The sequence below is a fragment of the Festucalex cinctus genome, chromosome 20 (assembly GCF_051991245.1).
Source record: "Festucalex cinctus isolate MCC-2025b chromosome 20, RoL_Fcin_1.0, whole genome shotgun sequence".
Lineage (NCBI taxonomy): Eukaryota > Metazoa > Chordata > Actinopteri > Syngnathiformes > Syngnathidae > Festucalex > Festucalex cinctus.
The window spans coordinates 17,388,589-17,406,385 of NC_135430.1; the positions used below are offsets into that span (position 1 = coordinate 17,388,589).

The 17,797-nt window shown below is 37.5% G+C and overlaps 1 protein-coding gene across 7 annotated transcripts in view; it reads left to right on the top strand.

The window, feature by feature from the left end:
• Nucleotides 1-17,797, top strand: part of adarb2 (adenosine deaminase RNA specific B2 (inactive)) — a 318,324-nt gene that overhangs the window by 152,614 nt on the left and 147,913 nt on the right. For 5 of the 7 annotated variants that reach the window (XM_077509148.1, XM_077509142.1, XM_077509143.1 and 2 more), the window contains 2 exons: nucleotides 11,370-11,478; nucleotides 13,448-13,631. The gene's annotated coding sequence lies outside the window, so the exon portion shown is untranslated. Of the gene's footprint in view, nucleotides 1-4,733; nucleotides 4,866-11,369; nucleotides 11,479-13,447; nucleotides 13,632-17,797 lie in introns of those variants that run through there. The other 2 variants (XM_077509146.1, XM_077509147.1) reach the window with 2 other exon arrangements.

The window sequence follows — 17,797 nt, forward strand, 5'->3', positions numbered from 1 at the left end:
CTGAAGTGTCAGAGGGTTAATCGCAAAAATTAACTTATCATCTTCCTTGAAGAAGTAATTAAGCAGTGCAGGACAAACTCTTCACATAATTGAGGGTGAATCATGAGAGACGGTCTGGCGGGAGCTGGTAAGACGAGACATGAAGGGAAAACGCGTACTACAGTAATGAGACAAATGGCTTTAAAAAACAAAACAAAAAAAAAACAACACGGTGTGGCTAATATAGGACATTGTTAATTTATTTAATAAACAATAATAGATGCACATTGAAAGTGGTGTATTTACATTAATCCTAATTACTGCAAGTTAGGCATGCAGCTAAAGGTCAAATGTCATCTCGATGAGACAAATTACATTTTATAACTAGAACAAATAGCCCATGTATGTAACCTAGTTCTATCGTTGAAAAAAAATAATGAAATGGGTTGCGGCTTTGAGGCCAATTTTGCTGAAATTTATGATTGGATTTAGAATGTTGAGGCTCAAAAGCTTCAGGAGGAGTGCGAAGGGATTTTGTTTTTTTGTTGTGACGCACTTCTGCTAATGCTAAAAATTGCCAAGATCTGTGTTTTTGTTTTGGTTGAGTTTATTTTTCTTGTTGTCTTGTTTTGTTGTGTTCCATGTCTTGGCCATTTCTCAATACGAAGTACGCAGAGTACGATCTCGTGAACTCTTCCTAAGATCATACGTGAGAATGTTTTTCCTAAGAACTTATGGATTTTTTTGTAAATTTGAACGGCTGGTGTAATTGTTAATTTTCTTCCTTGACACTGACATAGTTCCGTAGTTAGCAGCACAAAATGAATATTTCTGAATGAATGAATATCCAAAGCCTTCAAGTGGTTGGTTGGTTTAGCTTGTCAGCTAGTTTGATTTAAGTTAGCCGACAAGAACTACATTCGGTTATTCCGTGCGTTCTTGGTTTATTTATACTTTTAATTAGAACAGTACACGTGATGCCACAACACGAAGTTAGTAAGTTTTCACGAATCGTGTTCGCCAAGGAAACACCGCTTTTTGAGTTGCGGGATTGATTAGCTATCGTTTTCTTTTTCCTGTTCTTAGCACCAGAGATGGGGAAAGTACTGAAATTCTCTACTTGAGTAAAAGTAAAATTACTTGTGTTAATAAAAAAAAAAAAAAAAAATATTGTAAAAGTACTCACTCAAATAATTACTCAAGTAAAAGTACACAACTACAGGCTCAAAAAAGTACTTGATGAGCAAAAGTAAAAACTATTTTTACCGTATGTTCCCCCTATGTTAGCTCGTTAGCTAATGGAGCAAAAATGGGTATTATAGTTCAAATTATCCTCTGTAGTGGTATTGTCAGAAGCTGGGATGTGTAACGCCTCATATGATTGGTGAAAACAAGTAGACATTTTTTCTTCCAGGTCAAGTATTTCAATCATTTTCATGCATTTAAAAACAAAAGTAACAACCTTGTTTTGAAAACGTATCAAGTAAAAAGTACAGATTATTACTCATGTTAAAATGTAATGGATACAAGTAAAAAGTAGTCTTAAAAAAAAAAAAACATAAATACTCAAAGTACACAGTACTGAAAAAAACTACTCAAGTAAAGTAATGAAGTATTTGTACTCTGCTTAGCACTGATTCTAGTGTGATCCATGTGTCCAAATCTGCTCCACACTCAGCTCTATCTTGGTTTAATGAACACAGTGTAAAACGAGAGGTATTATTAGAGCCATTATAGCACAATCAGAGGCGCATTTTTCTCCGGTGCATTTTGTGCATGGCGAGCGCATGAATACGGCGAGTCAATACAGCGATGCAATCAGCTAAAGCGCCGCTGACAAATGCAGCATGCCAAGCGGCGCCCGCTGTTTAACACGACATATAGCCTGTTTAGGCCTTGCTCAATTGATCGACTTTTGCAAGAAATCAACAGTGGCAAGCGGCTTAGCGGCTCTCTCTTTCCATAATGGACTCCATTCGTACAAGGCCTTTTATTCTTCGCACCGCAGCAGGTGATGAATGGACATAATGTCTACCAGCCTTTGAATTTGCAGCTTGATTTTTTTTTTTCTTCCATTCCCTCTTCCTGCTTGTTACTCATTTCCTCTCTTCACTTGAGAAGAGGGAACTCAGTTTTGGGGGGGTTTCACATTAACTTTACACCGATCTGATCGGCTGGATCGGGATGGGACGATATTTTTGCATTCTATGCAAAATCGATGATTGGCTGTAATGTCTTCATTAGGGATGGGCGAGTACCGATACCAGGTATCGGTATCGGGCCGATACCAGCCTTTTTTCAAGTACTCGAGTACTCGTGACGCAGACGAGTACAAGCGACCGATGGCAGAGGGGGAAGACGTTAAGTGAGTCCTCCTTGCCTGTAAGTGGCGCTAGCTAGCAGCAGTTTTTCACCAAAACTTCACCGGTTTGGAAATACTTCAAAATTGTGAATCTTAAACTAAAAGAGCATTTTTGTGTTTTATTTTGAGTGTTAAGACTATTGAAGACTGTGCTTTTTTTTTTGTCAAAATTAAAGGAAATATATTTGTTAAAAAATATCTTTTCGTGATTTTTTTTTTTTTTTAAGTTGTCAAAATGTACTACTGGTATCGGCAGTTGGTATCGGTGAATACTGAGGGTCTGAAAAAAAAAAAAGCGGTATCGAACATCCTTAGTCTTAATGTACCCAATCGATCGATGACGTCATTGATGGGCTCCAAAAAATTAGAAGACATTACATATTATATTTATTGTTCCTCAGCGTTTTAAAAATATTTTTACCATGCATTTCAATTGATGTCAATTATGTGTGGATTTTCATTATGGGGAGTAAATATAAAAGATTTTTAAATAGATATATTGCTCCATCATCTGATCGAACCAATGACTTTTTTTTTTTTTTTTTTTATCCTTATGTAAAGTCTATTGAAAATGATCATTAAAATGTATTTCTAAAACAAAACTAGACTGAGTATTTATGATACTTAAATTGTACTTTATCAGAAAAATTTGATTTATGAATGTAAATGTGTCCTATTGAGAAATGCACCTGTCAGAAAGTTATCACTACTCATTTTTTTAAATTCCTGGATTGGCTGGCAACCAGTTCAGGGTGCACGAAGCCAGCTGGGATAGGCTCCAGCACCCCTGCGACCCTAGTGAGAAAAAGCGGTTAAGAAAATGGATGGATGGATGGATTTTTAAAAATCTTTTACCTGTTATTTTATAACTTGCTTTGAATCATGATACAGAGAAGAAAAACAAAAACATATCTTGTCTGCATTTTTTTTTGTAAATGGTGCTGTAAATCTGTAGTGATTATAATTTCCTGTGAAGATGCAGAGTAGCAATGAAAATACTTTACTATGGTTATAAATAAATACTTGAGCTCCAGACGCTTCATATTGGCAATATATCACTTCACACTCAAAGATGGGATGCTCCCTTAGGGAAGATAATTTACCAGCTGTGCTTCCCTTTGGTAAAGTCTGAAAAAGTTGCATTGTGGGAAAAGCTTATGTATTATTTATCGTTTTTGCAATTTAATCTGTCATTTTGGCGCCGCAGGTGATTTTTTTTTTCACATGTAAACGGAGACATGAGCAAGTGCAGCTTTTTGAATGGGTGCATTTTTTTTAATTTTTTTGTCACATACTAGATTAAAGTGTAATTGCACATCCACTACAGTAGGTGGCAGTGGCATTGAGTATTAGCGCATCAGCAGGGGTGTACTTACACCAATTTTATAGGAAAAACGAATTTATAATCGTATTTTCTTCTTCTCTGTGAAACATAATTGTCCAAACTACGGCCCGGGGCCATTTGCGGCCCGCCGTCCATTTTTTAGAGCCCCGCGACATATGCTAAAAATGGCATTTGACTCAGTTCACCCAAAGGCTCATGCATTAAATTAATTATCAAAGAATAAAATGAAGGACATTATTGTTATAATTATAGTTAGTTTTATTTTAGTTAGTTTTGTAAACATAAAATGTAGTTTCAGTTTTCTTTTTTTTAAAAGTATCTTGGTTTTTATCGAAATTGTTTTTTTTAATTTTAGTTTTTTTGTTAACTAAAATAACCTTTAATGAATTTTAAATGTGATCTTTAGTAGATTTATTTTGATATAAACCGGAATAATGACGTCGTGCCCATGGTGTTTTTTTTTTTTTTTTAATATTCCACACAATACATTAAAATAAATAAATAAATAAATAAATAAAACTAATACTGAAACTAACTAAACTAAAACTAAGCATTTATTAAAGAATGAAAACTAATAAAAAACTGACAGAATCACCCTGAAAACTAATGAAAACTAACTCAATTTTAAAAAACAAAACTCAAAACAAAATAAAAACTAAAATGAAAAATTCCAAAACTATAATAACCCTACTGCCATATTATAAATAAATTGCTTTATATGCTGTAGCATTTTTCTAAATATACAAAAAAAAGCACAAATAAATTATTTGTCCAATTTTTAGGACTAAACACAATTTCTCTTCATAACATTATGTGGCCCTTGCGTCCTTCTGATTTTCTGTATGTGGCCCTCAAATGAAAAAGTTTGGACACCCCTTCTTTAACATAACAAACAGTGACTAAATGAATATAAATGGGTGCAACTGGTGAATAAAGTAATTAGGCTTGATGCACTCTGCGAGATCCAGTGCTGATTGGCCACGGCATTAGTGTCAGCCTGCTGCTTTAAGGTGCGAGTCGTCGTGTCAACAGTGTAGGAGGGATAAAGTGACTGTATAGGACAACAGAAAGTCAATATCCATGTTGAGCACAAAATGAACATGGCGCTTAATCCTGTGTCCACAACCGCCGTCCGCTCAATCACGTCGCTCCCCACCTTGATCCGCTCTTCAATTGAAGGTGTGTAATTATTGGGGGTCTGTGTGTGAGAGAGAACATCCGATCTGGAAGTTATATGGATTATGTCTCTTCTGAGCTTGTTTCAAAGGGGCTGCGATTGTCAGGTGTGGGGAAAACGTGTGTGTGTGTGTGTGTGTGTGATGATGAGCATCTCTTCACTTCCCTGACAAATGCGATTAAAAAAAAAAAAAAAAAAGCTGTTTGTGTGAAGTTGGAATATCCAAGAATAAATGAGGAAAATTTGAGGTATTAATGCACTGATATTTTATGCAAATCCGAGAAAGATGGTGTTTATAATGTGAGATGAGCGATTTGCTTTTAGGTCATTCATCTTTACTTAGATGTTTCTCTGATAATGGGATGCAGTTTTTTTTTTTTTTTTTTTTGCATGATTCATCAGCGCAGCAGTTTATAATGATATACAATTAATCTGGAAAGCTGTTAGCATCTTTGTGCTTGTTATTCAAGTTTGTGAACAACTACTTGTGACAAATAGTTCTTTAAAATAGATTTTGTTCGACACGATGTAAGGAAAAGCACACATTTTTGCATGTTTTACATGATTTGCATTAAATAGTAAGTTACACATTTATGGAAGATAATATTCTATATATACTTTAATAGTTATTGAAGTTGTAATTTCACATAGAATTGCACTTGATGCTGAGAGGTGTTTCGAATATTTTGCCTGTTTCAACTGCAGTAAGTTCATAACATAACCAATAATGTCATGACTAGGGATGTCACGATAAGGGCAATATTGTGATATGAAAACTGCCACAATATCGTCGTCGTCATGTTCACAATATTTAAAAGGAACACATCTGTTAAAAAGAAGTCAGGTTGATTTCCCATTTCTGCAGTTCTAGCACCCTTCATTGGCTATTTTATTAGTGCAATTTAATTTTCATTAGAGATGTTTTGGCCTTCTATGTTTAAAATCTATGCTAATCGTCAGATGAATGGGAACCTAATTTGCTTGTGAAGCGATCAATGTGTGCTTGCATTAGCAAATAAGTGCATCAATATTGTTATTAGAGATTGTAGGTGGTTTATATGCATTGCTGTTATGTACAAAAGCATAATATTGTGGGGGTTTTACAATATTGTGATCTTTTTTAAATATCGCCAACGCCCTACAATATCGTGATAATTATCGTATCATGACCTTCATATCGTGATATCATATCGTGATGTTTGGATATAATGACATCCCTAGGCATGACTCTAGAGAATGTTTGACCCTTTTATAAAAAAATAAAAATAAAAAAAAATGTGAGAAGAAAACAAAGTGGATGTTACAAAGTGATTAAAAATGGCAGAAATTCCAACTTCACTGTCACCATGTTGTGACTAAAGTTAAGGTAGTGTCGATCCATGTATAAAAATAAAAAAACACGTCTATGCTTCACATGAGATATAGCATTTTCATTCATCGATAATTAGTTAAGACTTTTTTTTTTTTTTTTTTTCTTAAATTCTGAATACTAACAAAGGTGAAATGATGTTTACACTTGTACGGGTATTTTCCAAAAGGAAGAAAAGGCCATCGATCCAGACAATTGTTAAAATAAGTAAATATAAAAATGTTTCCACATTAAATTGTATTTGCAGGATATCAAGAATTCTGATCTATATTCAAGAAGCCATTTTAGCCCATCAGCAAACTAAAAGTAAAACTATATCGTGCGTAAGTGCGGAACTGCCAAATACGTTCGGACATATTCGTAAATACATTTAAACGTGTTATTACATTTCAAACCTATACATTCAAACGTGTAATTGTAAGTACATTTGAACATTTTACGTCGACCCACTTTCTCAGCAGGGATAAATAAAAGGTTCATACCATATTTATTGTGATGTCATAAATAAAAAAAAAAAAATGTTTGTATGGTGTCAACGCACCACATGGGTCGCTATCCTATCCCGTGTTTTCCTCCCATTCACCCTCCCAGCGGGTCGCCGGCCTGTGGGCTGTCGGCCTCAGATGGTTAATTATCTCTCGTCTGAGCCGTGATCGCATCCCCTGGGGTCCGGCAGCATAACTTGAACATCGTCTCGCAACATGCCGGGGCGTCCGACTGCCGGGCTAATAACGATTCATGCAGCTGCCAATCTGGCTGAGCTGTGCCATCAATATTCCTGTCTGAAGAACAACATCAATTAGGAGACAGGGATCTAAGCATTAAGACGCTGGACAAATATCATCCGCTGTGTTGTAAATGGCAAGGGACGACCATGGAGGCGATATTTTCAAGCCTGATGCGAAAGAACTGGCTCTGTTTTCCAGGACAGGCGTCTTATGGGAGGTTTCCAAAATCGATTCGACAACTGATGTCATTTTAGGAAGCAGCTGCTAAGCTAATCAGAGAAATAGAAGACTATTTATAGGCCCCCAAATACTATACACATGATGCACTTTATATCCATTTTCTTGTGCAGTACTAAGCAATACCCACATTGCACATCAATTGTCTAATAATGCAGTAGTGCAGGTTGGAAATCATCCAGCTGGAGACAATGGCAGAAGAAGGGTCAGACATCTGCCTAGTGAATCTCCATGGCAAAATCATGTTTTGCAAAGAATAGTTATCCATTCTAATGTTTACTTTGCAACCCAATAGGAAGCTCCAGTAAACAACCAAGACATGATAGATAGATAGATAGATCTACACAAATGTAATTATCTCTGGGGGAAAAAAAAACATTGTTAGCTAAGCTAGGAATCACAATCACATAGTGCATGCTAGCAACAAGTTTTTGCCGGCAACAAAAGGACCAAACTATGTATACTGTGTGTCAGTGGCAGCTCATCAATAGAGGGCACTAGAGCCACCTGCGTCATATTGAAAGGGACAAAAAAATAAATAAATGTAATTCTGAAAGTTAAATCACCAGTAAGATTGTCCAAACTGAGTTACCGTAAAAGCGAAAGTCATTTCCTGTCCGGCTCTGGTCGATCTGAGTGGCTGATGTTGATGGGACTGGGGGTTTCGCTAGGGGGGAGAGAGGGAAGGTGATATTGCAGTTTTTTTTTGTGGGGGGACAAACAAACAAGAAAACACAAAAACTGGGTTATATTGAAAAATTTAACAGCCGTTTGGATTGTGATTGCCAACTGACCAGTGGAGGGCAGTGATGTACTTGACTTCCTCATTCTGCTTGAAATAGATGAAGAAGAAGACTTGCCCCATCCAAGATGGCTGCCACACCTGTAACTTGTAGCTTAACTTACCATTTTATCAACATAGCTTGACCATCTTTACTTGTTCAGTGTCTAGGGGTGCTATAGCAGATTCTAGCTGAGTACGTTGATTACTCAACCATTTATTTTATCCTTGTGGTTTGGAAAAGTACACATAACATACCGGCAGTCAAAACAGTCCACTTCAACATGGATCTGTACAACAACAAGCATGCAAAGTAGTAGCTATGAATTCCACTTGCGCACTTGGGTATTAACCAAACCAGTCGGTCAAGTAATATGTGCACTGATTGTAGTGGTCCAGTAAACGTACGCTTTGAGAAGTGTTAAATTATCTTTTCAGCTAAAGGCGGTCTTGTGTAAATGGCCCCCTTAGAGGGTGACAGTCATTCACATTCACTTCAGCGGGCAATTATGACGTCTTCAGTTTTTCTTAGCCAAAAATTATTCACCAGCTGGAAAAAGTTCGACTTGTTTGTCGAAATAGTTAAAACAAGATATTCACTGAATAATTCGGTGGACTCGTTTTTTTGCAAAAATGTTCCACATCCATAATTGTTCATACAAAAAATAGCCATATAAAATGTTCTAAATGTACTGTAGCAACTTCAATAGAAGCTTGACTGCATAAAAAAACAGTCAACTTTTTAGTGCATAGGTCGGAATTTTTGCAGCCAGGTACTAAATGCAAGCAAACAAATAAGTTCGAAATAGCTGCTAGTGGAATTGATGACACCGAGTCGGTGCCTATCTTAATCATGCTGAACAGCGGGATATGCCTCGGAGCCCCGCTATGTTAATGACGGCAACAGTGGGAACAAGGAAAGTGACAGAAGGGGCTGGCTGAGAACCCCAGGCCCTACACCGTGGGCCGGGGTTATTATTTGCAATTACCCTGATTACTGAGCCCTTCATTCCAAAGACTAAGGTGAAACTCATTTATTCCTGGTATTTTTACCAATCAGTGCATTAGCTTTGGATTTAATCTATTTAGAAGCATTACTTTCTAGAAAGGACTTTTACTGTACTGAATGAGCCTGACTTTGTCAGCACTCGTTCTTCTTAGGCAGCTAAAACTATTTTAGTGAAACCCAGTCAGGCCTTCTTTTTTTTTTTTTTTACATTTATTATGAGCATTGCTCTAGTTTTGCCATCTGTGAAAGTCATATGCCCAAATAGTTATTGCTAATACTCCGTGCTTGGTCAGATAAATATTGCTGCCTGGGAGCGCTACATTGAGTGATCAATCATATCACCTCTATATAGTTTAAGTGCTGAGCAAATTGTCCAAAGCTGGCAAGCAGCTGTTCTCTGGGTGCGAAAATGAAAATGCAAGCAAGGTAGCATATTAGTTGTACTTTGCTATTTTTCCAACATAGTAAAATTGCTGGTGGTGATCCAAGACTCGCATATTAAATATTTGAAAATGTCTTTTTTACGAAGATGTCCTGATGTGGTAGCATATTAAGTTTGAAAATGCAGTGTGGTCTTGTTGTTTTCATTAACTCATTCAAACCCAAAGACGTATAAATATGTTTTTCAATACTTTGTTCTTTACTCCCAATAATATATACGTTGTTGTTTTTTTTATGCTAGAGCATAAAGATAGAGCTTCTGACATGAAGAGGTCGTTTAAAGCAATGGTAGTTATTGCAAAAAACGGCCATCAGGTGGCAGAAGAGTATAAGAGATCAGCCAGGGCCATTTGCAACAAGCTCTTTTTGCCAGTGTTTTCAACAGGTTTGTGAATAATGATGCAACTTATTCTATATTAACTATCTATATCAATTTATTCAATATTCTAATGCTAATTGATGCAAAATGGAAACGGATATGTTTTTATAGCAATAGAACAGAACATTCTGTGGATCTTGCAAAATCAGTCAAAATCCAGTAAAACAGACAGGAGCAAAAGGGAAATGGCTGGCAGTGAAAGAGTTAATACCAGAATACAGCACAATTTACATTTTCTGTAACTATCCTCTTCTCTATCAATTGGCAGCTATTTGAATTATGGGCAGACCGAGCTGCTCATCACTTTCTTTGTTATAGATCCACCATGGCAGAAACAGTATCACAAAGCTGGTTTTAATATAAATACCAGCCTTGTTCCGATGATACGACCTGGTCATGAACTTCTTGGTATCTTTGGCCCACAGACGGCAACATGTTTGAAATCTCACAGCAGGATTTCCTCTGCACCTTATGAAACGAGCGTACTCCCGCCCTCAGCGGTGACAATTCCAAACCTCACCTTTTTATCTCGCCATTTAATATTCATCAAGTGTAGCTCAATGATTACTTTACAAATGCTGCCTTCAACCTCCTGTCGCCTTATTACCATGAAACTTCATTGAGCCCGCCGCCTTGTCTTTTGTGCCACTGTAATTAAATTCTTAATTTTTGGTTGGTGAGGAATACTGATATGACAGCTCAGACCTGCTATCACGGGATGTACATTGTTGCTGGAGGAGGAGGTGAGGGGCATGAGTGGAAAAACAATAATGGTCATCCAGTCCAGTTAGCATACGGTAGACTGGTGGTAAATGAAAGGAGACTTGCGCAAGGTTACTTAGTCAGAGGTGAGGCCACCATATGCAGCTGCAATGTGATGGAATGAGCACACCACACTTTTTTTTCATTTTTTTTTTTTTTTTTTTTCAGACTGATACCATTACAATTAATCAGCTCTTGAGTAGTTACAAAATTCTACACAACACGTCCAAGAAACAAAAATAACAATGACCAACAGAGGGAGACGGAACAAGAAGCCTGGCGGGCCGATATCAGCGCCCCAATTTTTTTTAGACGAAAAAAAGATAACAGTGAATATTTCGGTTATTTCTTATATAATCTAATTTTGTACTTTTAATATGTTTTATACATGATCATCCATCAATTGTAATCACAAATAAGACAATTTTAAAATTTGTAGTGTTTATATGATATAATAGCATTAAAAAATATTGTTTTACTTCTTTCTTTTGCTTTTTGCAACATTTTTTGAAATGGTTGAGATCTTAAGTAACTCATAATGTTAACATAAAAATATGAGAGGTTTATGATGCATACACTTAGACTGAAATAAATGTATTTCAAGTATATTTGATCATTCACAATCATTTTTCAATTTACAAACTGTTAATTATGATTCTCTTCATATTTATTCAGGGTGTGTATTTCCTACGATATTTGCCCATATGTTTCCGACTATATGCTAAGTAGACTTTAACCTTGGTTGTTTTACCAGGCTCTGCATAACACTTTTGCTAAATTGCTGTTCCATTGTTCAACAGTTCATTTCCCCCGTCTCGGGTCCGGAATGTATCCTTGGATTTAAACTGGTGCTACTCAAACAGAAGAGCAAGCAGAGACCATCAGTAAATCCCTCATAACCTTGTCAAGGTGAGCTTTAAAGATAACAAGATTTTGTTGCGATAGTCACGACATAGATAAGAAATACACATTTTATAATCAAATATTGATTTTTTTTTATTTTTTTTTACCGTTTTGTTTTCAACAAATTGTCTTGCTGGACTGACAAAATTATAGTGTAGTTTTGATAGAATGAAAGTGAATATAATACAAAAAAAAACCCCAACACAAAGCAATAATATCTTTTTCTTTTTAATCTCGGTCTACAAATTAAATTACTGTGATGTGCCAGACAGCCTCGCAGTGGTTAGTATACTCCCAAAATCAATGCTCTGTTAAAACCGCGAAATGCATATCGATTAAGAAGACATTAGTTTAATGTCAAATTTTCGCGTTTGCGAAAGGTCATGTGGGAGATATGAGTAAATATATTTGATGGCGTTCAATTGATTTTCCATGATCACTTTCATATGCGTCACAATTATTGAATGTCTTCCCAGCTCTGACAGTTCTTTACCTTCAATCTCTGGGGGGAAAAAAAAAAAAATATCTTTTTGGCATTTTCAAATAAATGAATAAAAATGTGCTCTGTGCTGCTCGATCAATAAGTTGACTCCTGAACCTGTACGTCAGGATTGCAGGCTGCAACACTAACGGCCAAATCTAATTATAGTAGTAAGTGTTGGTTGCATAAATATAGTTTTGAAAAAGATTTCTTTTAGTTTGTAAGGATGCTCATAAGTTTATATTCCTAGAAAAAAAAAATGTCAGGTAAGTCCAACGAGCCAATTTGTTGTAACTAGACGAACCTCCCATAAATCTAATAAACTCCTTTTTACATATCTCAGCAGCACTTCACACACTACACTACGTGTACGTGTGTAACACAAGGACACATCGCTAAACACAAATACCTCCCATTGCAACGACGTCAACAATTTCACAGAAGCAGTCAAGTACATGGTTGCTTATCAGAAGCTAACGCTAATCTGTGCGTCCAACAAAACTCAATTCAGCTTTGCTTATCATTTGGCTTCGACGTGATAGCAGGGCCATCACGCCTCTAGGAGATGTAGGCGCTTGTGCGTGATGTGCTTTTAGACTCTGAAAGTAACTTTGGCTCTTCCGCCAAACTTAGCGTGGAAAAACTCAGCGTAGGAGTGGCTATGCTAACTGTTAAAGTGACAGTGTGTGTTTTTTTTTAGTGCCATCTAGTGGGGTAATAATAGAATGTAACAATTTTGAAGGACGTGCGCTACGGCTACCACCAATTACTACCAAATATCATTTTGAGCGAGCAGGGAAGCAAGAGTGGCTAGCAAGAACATGCTGGGGCAGCTTAGAATTAGCTTGAGCGGCTAGTGTGAGAAGCTAGCAAGAGCAAAGCAGAGGGAGACAAGCTGCGGGAGCCCAAATCACAGAACTCGGTGACAACCACCTGCAGGCCTCAGCTGTGGAAGGTTAACCGGCGTTCGACACTAGCTGCCACCAGAGGCTAACTACCTGTACATTCGGGAAGGTCTTCTTGTTCGGATATCCGTAGCAGAGATATGGCTGTGATATAATTAGTGATTACTAGACGTACAATTATCTAACAAAAAAAAGTGTTTTTTAAATGCATGAATTATTAGTTAACCTCTAGATGGCACTAATGTCTAAATGACTAGCGTGCTAACTTACACATTTTCAGCTGACATTTGGTCCGAGGGGAGGCTAGCACCAAATGGTCCACACTAAATCAAAAACCGAACAAAACTTAAAGGTAACAGATACGAAGTTAAGTTATATTAATTTCCTTCTGTGGACCTGGAGTTGCATTTCCATAACAAATTGCTCTGTATCTCGATTCTCGACATGTTTTTATCATGCCTAAATGTTTGTGTATGCACTGCTAACATATCCATGACAGCTTTTGGAATAACATACACTGACGTCCGTATACACAATAATCCCACCTCGCGCCTCCATCGCTAAGATTGATTTACCTTTTGTGTCCCAGGCCTGTCGTTATCATTGGCCTCTCAGACAGGCCTGCCATGATAGCTCAGGGAAAGCGGGACAGGGGTGGCAGCAGGAACCTAATGGGGAAGAGCCTCTTATCACCGATGGAGAGATCAATCTTTCTTTTGCTGAGAGAAGGATGGAAGAAGGCACAGAAGACTTTGGTCTATTTCTTGCCCAAGGTAAGCAGTTTTTCTTATTGTAAGAGTCCTTACAGATAAAAAAAAAAAAAAAAAAAAAAAAAGGGGGGGGTGTGAATTATGAGGGGTTTTATGGTATTTGATCTACACACTTCGAGGGGAAAAAAAATCAGAAGTTACTTGGAGGACTACTTTTTAATTTCACTTGTCATATTTTTCTAAAGTAATAGTACTCATACTTGAGAACAATTTTGGCTACTCTACATACCTCTGATCCATCTATGGGGTATATGCCACGGAAAATGCGGGACGTGATTTTGCACATCAGTTTGGTTCCGATCCAGGTTGCAAACGCGCAACCGAGGGGCACAAAATTTTTTGATGCAGCCCACATGTCGCAAAGCGAACCGGAACCAAACTGATGTGCAAAAACAGTCCCGCTTCTTCCATGGCATAGACCCCATTGCTCTTTTTTTTTTTTAAAGGTAATTTTGACAAATGATTTACTGTTTTGAGTTACATGTTCCACATTTTGGCCACAGTTACAAGAAACCGTATTTACGGTTTGGTCAGCAACAATGAAAAGTGGGTACAGGCGGTCTGAGATTTGTTGAGCTGCTCCAAAGTGAGTCTGGAGGGAGCTCAGGGCAGAATTTGTCTCTTGCCCGTAAAAAGAAGCAGCCAAGGTGGTCAAGGTATCTGATTAGGATGCCTCCAGTCTGCCCGGTGTTCTGCGCCTGTTCAACGATGAGGGCAGACCGAGAACATGCTGGAGGGATTATTATTCAGCTCATAGGGCCTGAGAATGCCTCGGGCTTTCCTTGGAGAGCTGCGGTGCAATATGAGGGAAGAGGATGTCTGGATTATCTTCATCAGTCTCTTATTGCCTTCAGGACCTGTTTTTTGATGACCTGTCTGCAAAATGCCTGGATGGATGTTTAAAGGAGACATACCATTCTCGCGTAACAAGGATTAAATGTGTGTTACAACTTGTTAAATACCAGAGGTGGGCACCTCCGGCTGTCCGCTGGCACCTTCCTTGATGGATGCCCACATTTTTGGCGAATGCTTTATGACGCAAAGCCTCGGAAAATATGCGGACTGAGCACCAACTGACAGTTTTTCATCCGTCGATCCGGGTCAATACAGACAGTCCTTCTCAGTTTGTGTATTTTTTTTTTTTTAAATTTTAGGTTTTGTGTCATAAAGCACTAGACACAAGTGCCCACCTCTTCAATACTACATGGGCTATTATACAATCACAAATTCTTCAGTTAGTTATAATTACTGTAGTTATAGAATATTCTTCTGGAAAGTAGGTATTTAAATTAGGATACTTAACTTATTCACTCCCAACCATTTTTACTGAAGCAACCCCCTTCGGTCTCGGCTGTTTTCCTGGATTTTGACTGATTTTGCAAGGCCCACAGAATATTGTGTTCTATTGCTATAAAAACATGGAGTATACCAAAAGAAAGATGAGAGCTTCTTTCTTAATTTTTTGATATGTTTCTGTTTCCTAGCAATTAGCATTAGATTAGAGCAAAGTTTCATCATTATTCACAAACCTGTTGAACACAGTGGCAAAAAGACCTTGTTGCAACATGGCCCTGGCTGATCTCTTATACTCTACTACCACCTGCTGGCCGTTTTTTGTAATAACTACCATTGCTTTAAGCAACCTCTTCAGGTCCGAAGCTGCATCCAAAGCCTTCTGAATGCTCTAGCATTTATAATAAAAAAAAAAAAAGAGAGAGAAATAAAAAAATAACCTATAAATACGTTTTTGGGAGTGAAGGACAAAGTATTTAAAAACATATTTATACATTTTGAGTTAAGAATTACAGTGAAAGAGTTTCTTAGCTGTACGAATTAGGTCAGCACACAAAACTGTGTTATATTGACTATCTTGTTTTTGGGCCGACATGTGGCTCTAATACTCCTTTTATAGTGATTTATCTCTTAGAACTAACAAAACACAATACATACACAAATTAGTACTGATTAATTGGACACAATGCTGCCACGTATCACTCCTGGTCAAGAAATCGTTTATGTAGTAGCACTCTGAGTGTCAAAGTCACTAATTTCACATGAGAGATCATTTAGTGCAACGGACGTCATCATTTCAACTAACCTACTTTGTTCCTGCTGCTTTCATGAAAGTTAAATAAACTCTCATGGTATTGTATAATGTTGTTTCTCGACTGTCTGTGTGCCACGCAGCTGTTTATGTAGTCGACAAACATTACTTTGCTGCGAGAGTCGGAGCCAAATATGGAAGGACACAACACCAGAGGGTGATTTGTTTAACTTTGAAAGGTTCTTTGGTTTGTGCTCGACTTGCTGGAGGCCAAACGGCAGTGGAACATCTAGCGTGTTCTCCCAAGTGGGTAGCAGCCAAAGGAGCCTGGGTGATAGGCGTTGGGTACAGTGGGGGGGGGGGATAATCCCACCGGGGACTGCATGACAGTTCTCATTTACACGGCACTGCTCTTATTAACAGATTAGATGGTGTTTTTTATCTAATGACTCTGTTCAAATCTCTCAGGAGTTTGATGTTGTTCCCTCACCAATAGAATATAAAAGAGTGTGATGTATCTCGTGAATCACATTAATTCTGAAAAGTGTAGCGCATTGAGGAAGAACCAACAAGAGGTTTTAAGCAGAAGGAAAAACAAGCAACTAAAGGATGGGTGTCTGATTTTGAACCAGTTAGAAGATAAGCAGACAGAGCTGTCCGGTGTATTGTCCGCCCGCTCTGCTGGATTTTACTTTTCCCTTTGGGGTTATTGCTAAGGAGGCAAAGGATGCCTTCAGTCCTCATCCATCCCTCCTAATCCCACCTAAGCACCCAACCAAAGAGGTAAGGTGGGGATCACCTTGGTCTGTGGGAGTTCAAAGCCATTTCAGCAAAAAAAATAAGAAGTTCTGAGGAGGGAAGGCGGATGTAACAAGTAGAGATAGATTAATGTTAGATCCTTGACAGATGCCAAAGAAGGGCCCCTGCAGTAAACTTTGCTTGTATGGAATACTACTAATGGATGGCACAGTAAATATCTATTATGGTAAGCATTGTTTTTTTAACTCTTTGACCGCCAAAAACATTTAATAACGATCAGTAAAATCACGACGTATAAACGTTAAATAACGTCAACAATTTTGTTTATGTTATTTTTTCTCAGTGCAACGTCTAAGTGCAGCGCTGCCTGGTCAATGGGTTTTGGAATCTAAAACACTCTAAACTATGGCCAGCAGATGGAAGCATTGTATATTTTTTCATCATTGATCAAACCCTCTGTCATATCAAAGTTTTTCTTTGATAACGTCTGGCAGTAAGAGTTAAAAAAAAAAAATCCGAAGTGTTTCTCTTCCGTTGAAAAGTATACACTAACAACAGTCACAAAACTACTTTTATGGAAGCATGGTACATTTTTGACTGGTGAATATGTTCGTACGTATTAGCGAGTACGTTTGAACATTTTCGCAAGCACGTTCGAACATATTATTATTATTATTATTTTTTTACTTAATTTTCAAACATATTTGGATATTGTGGGCCCAATGCTTAAAAACTTTTTATTTATTATTTTTTTTAATTTAATTAATTTATTTTTTAACCCCACTCATGTATGTGCGAGTACTACCCCCATAAAATATGCCGGAAAATATGCTGTTCGTAGCATTTAAGTCCGTTCAAATGTATTTGCGAGTATGTTCAAATGTATTTAAATACGTTCACACGTACTCACCAGTCAAAAATGTTTACTCCGCATTGCCAGTTCCACGCTTCCGGAGTATCTGTCCTGGATTAAAAATTCCTAAAGCGATGACTCTTTGCTAAAATAAACTAAAGCCAATTTGCATCAGAATGACAACAGTGATATATTTGTAAAAGCAAAGTAACACAATCCAAAGCATCTGCATCATGTAGTAGTCGTTTTATAATTATGACTTAACGTAGTTATGTAAATTTGCACCAGCCATGCATAGCTAGTGAGCCCGCGTTTACGTCGCGATCTACAGTTATAGTGAATGACAGTGAGAATCAGCGGTAGGAGAAGTGGTCAATGTATAAGGCTTCTTCTAAAAAATACAAAAAAAAATGTTACCCAACATCAGATAGACAGCCATGCGGTGCCCCCGTGAGTGTGCGGAGAGCTGATAAAACATCCAGGCTGTATCCGCATACACTATCATGGATGTTT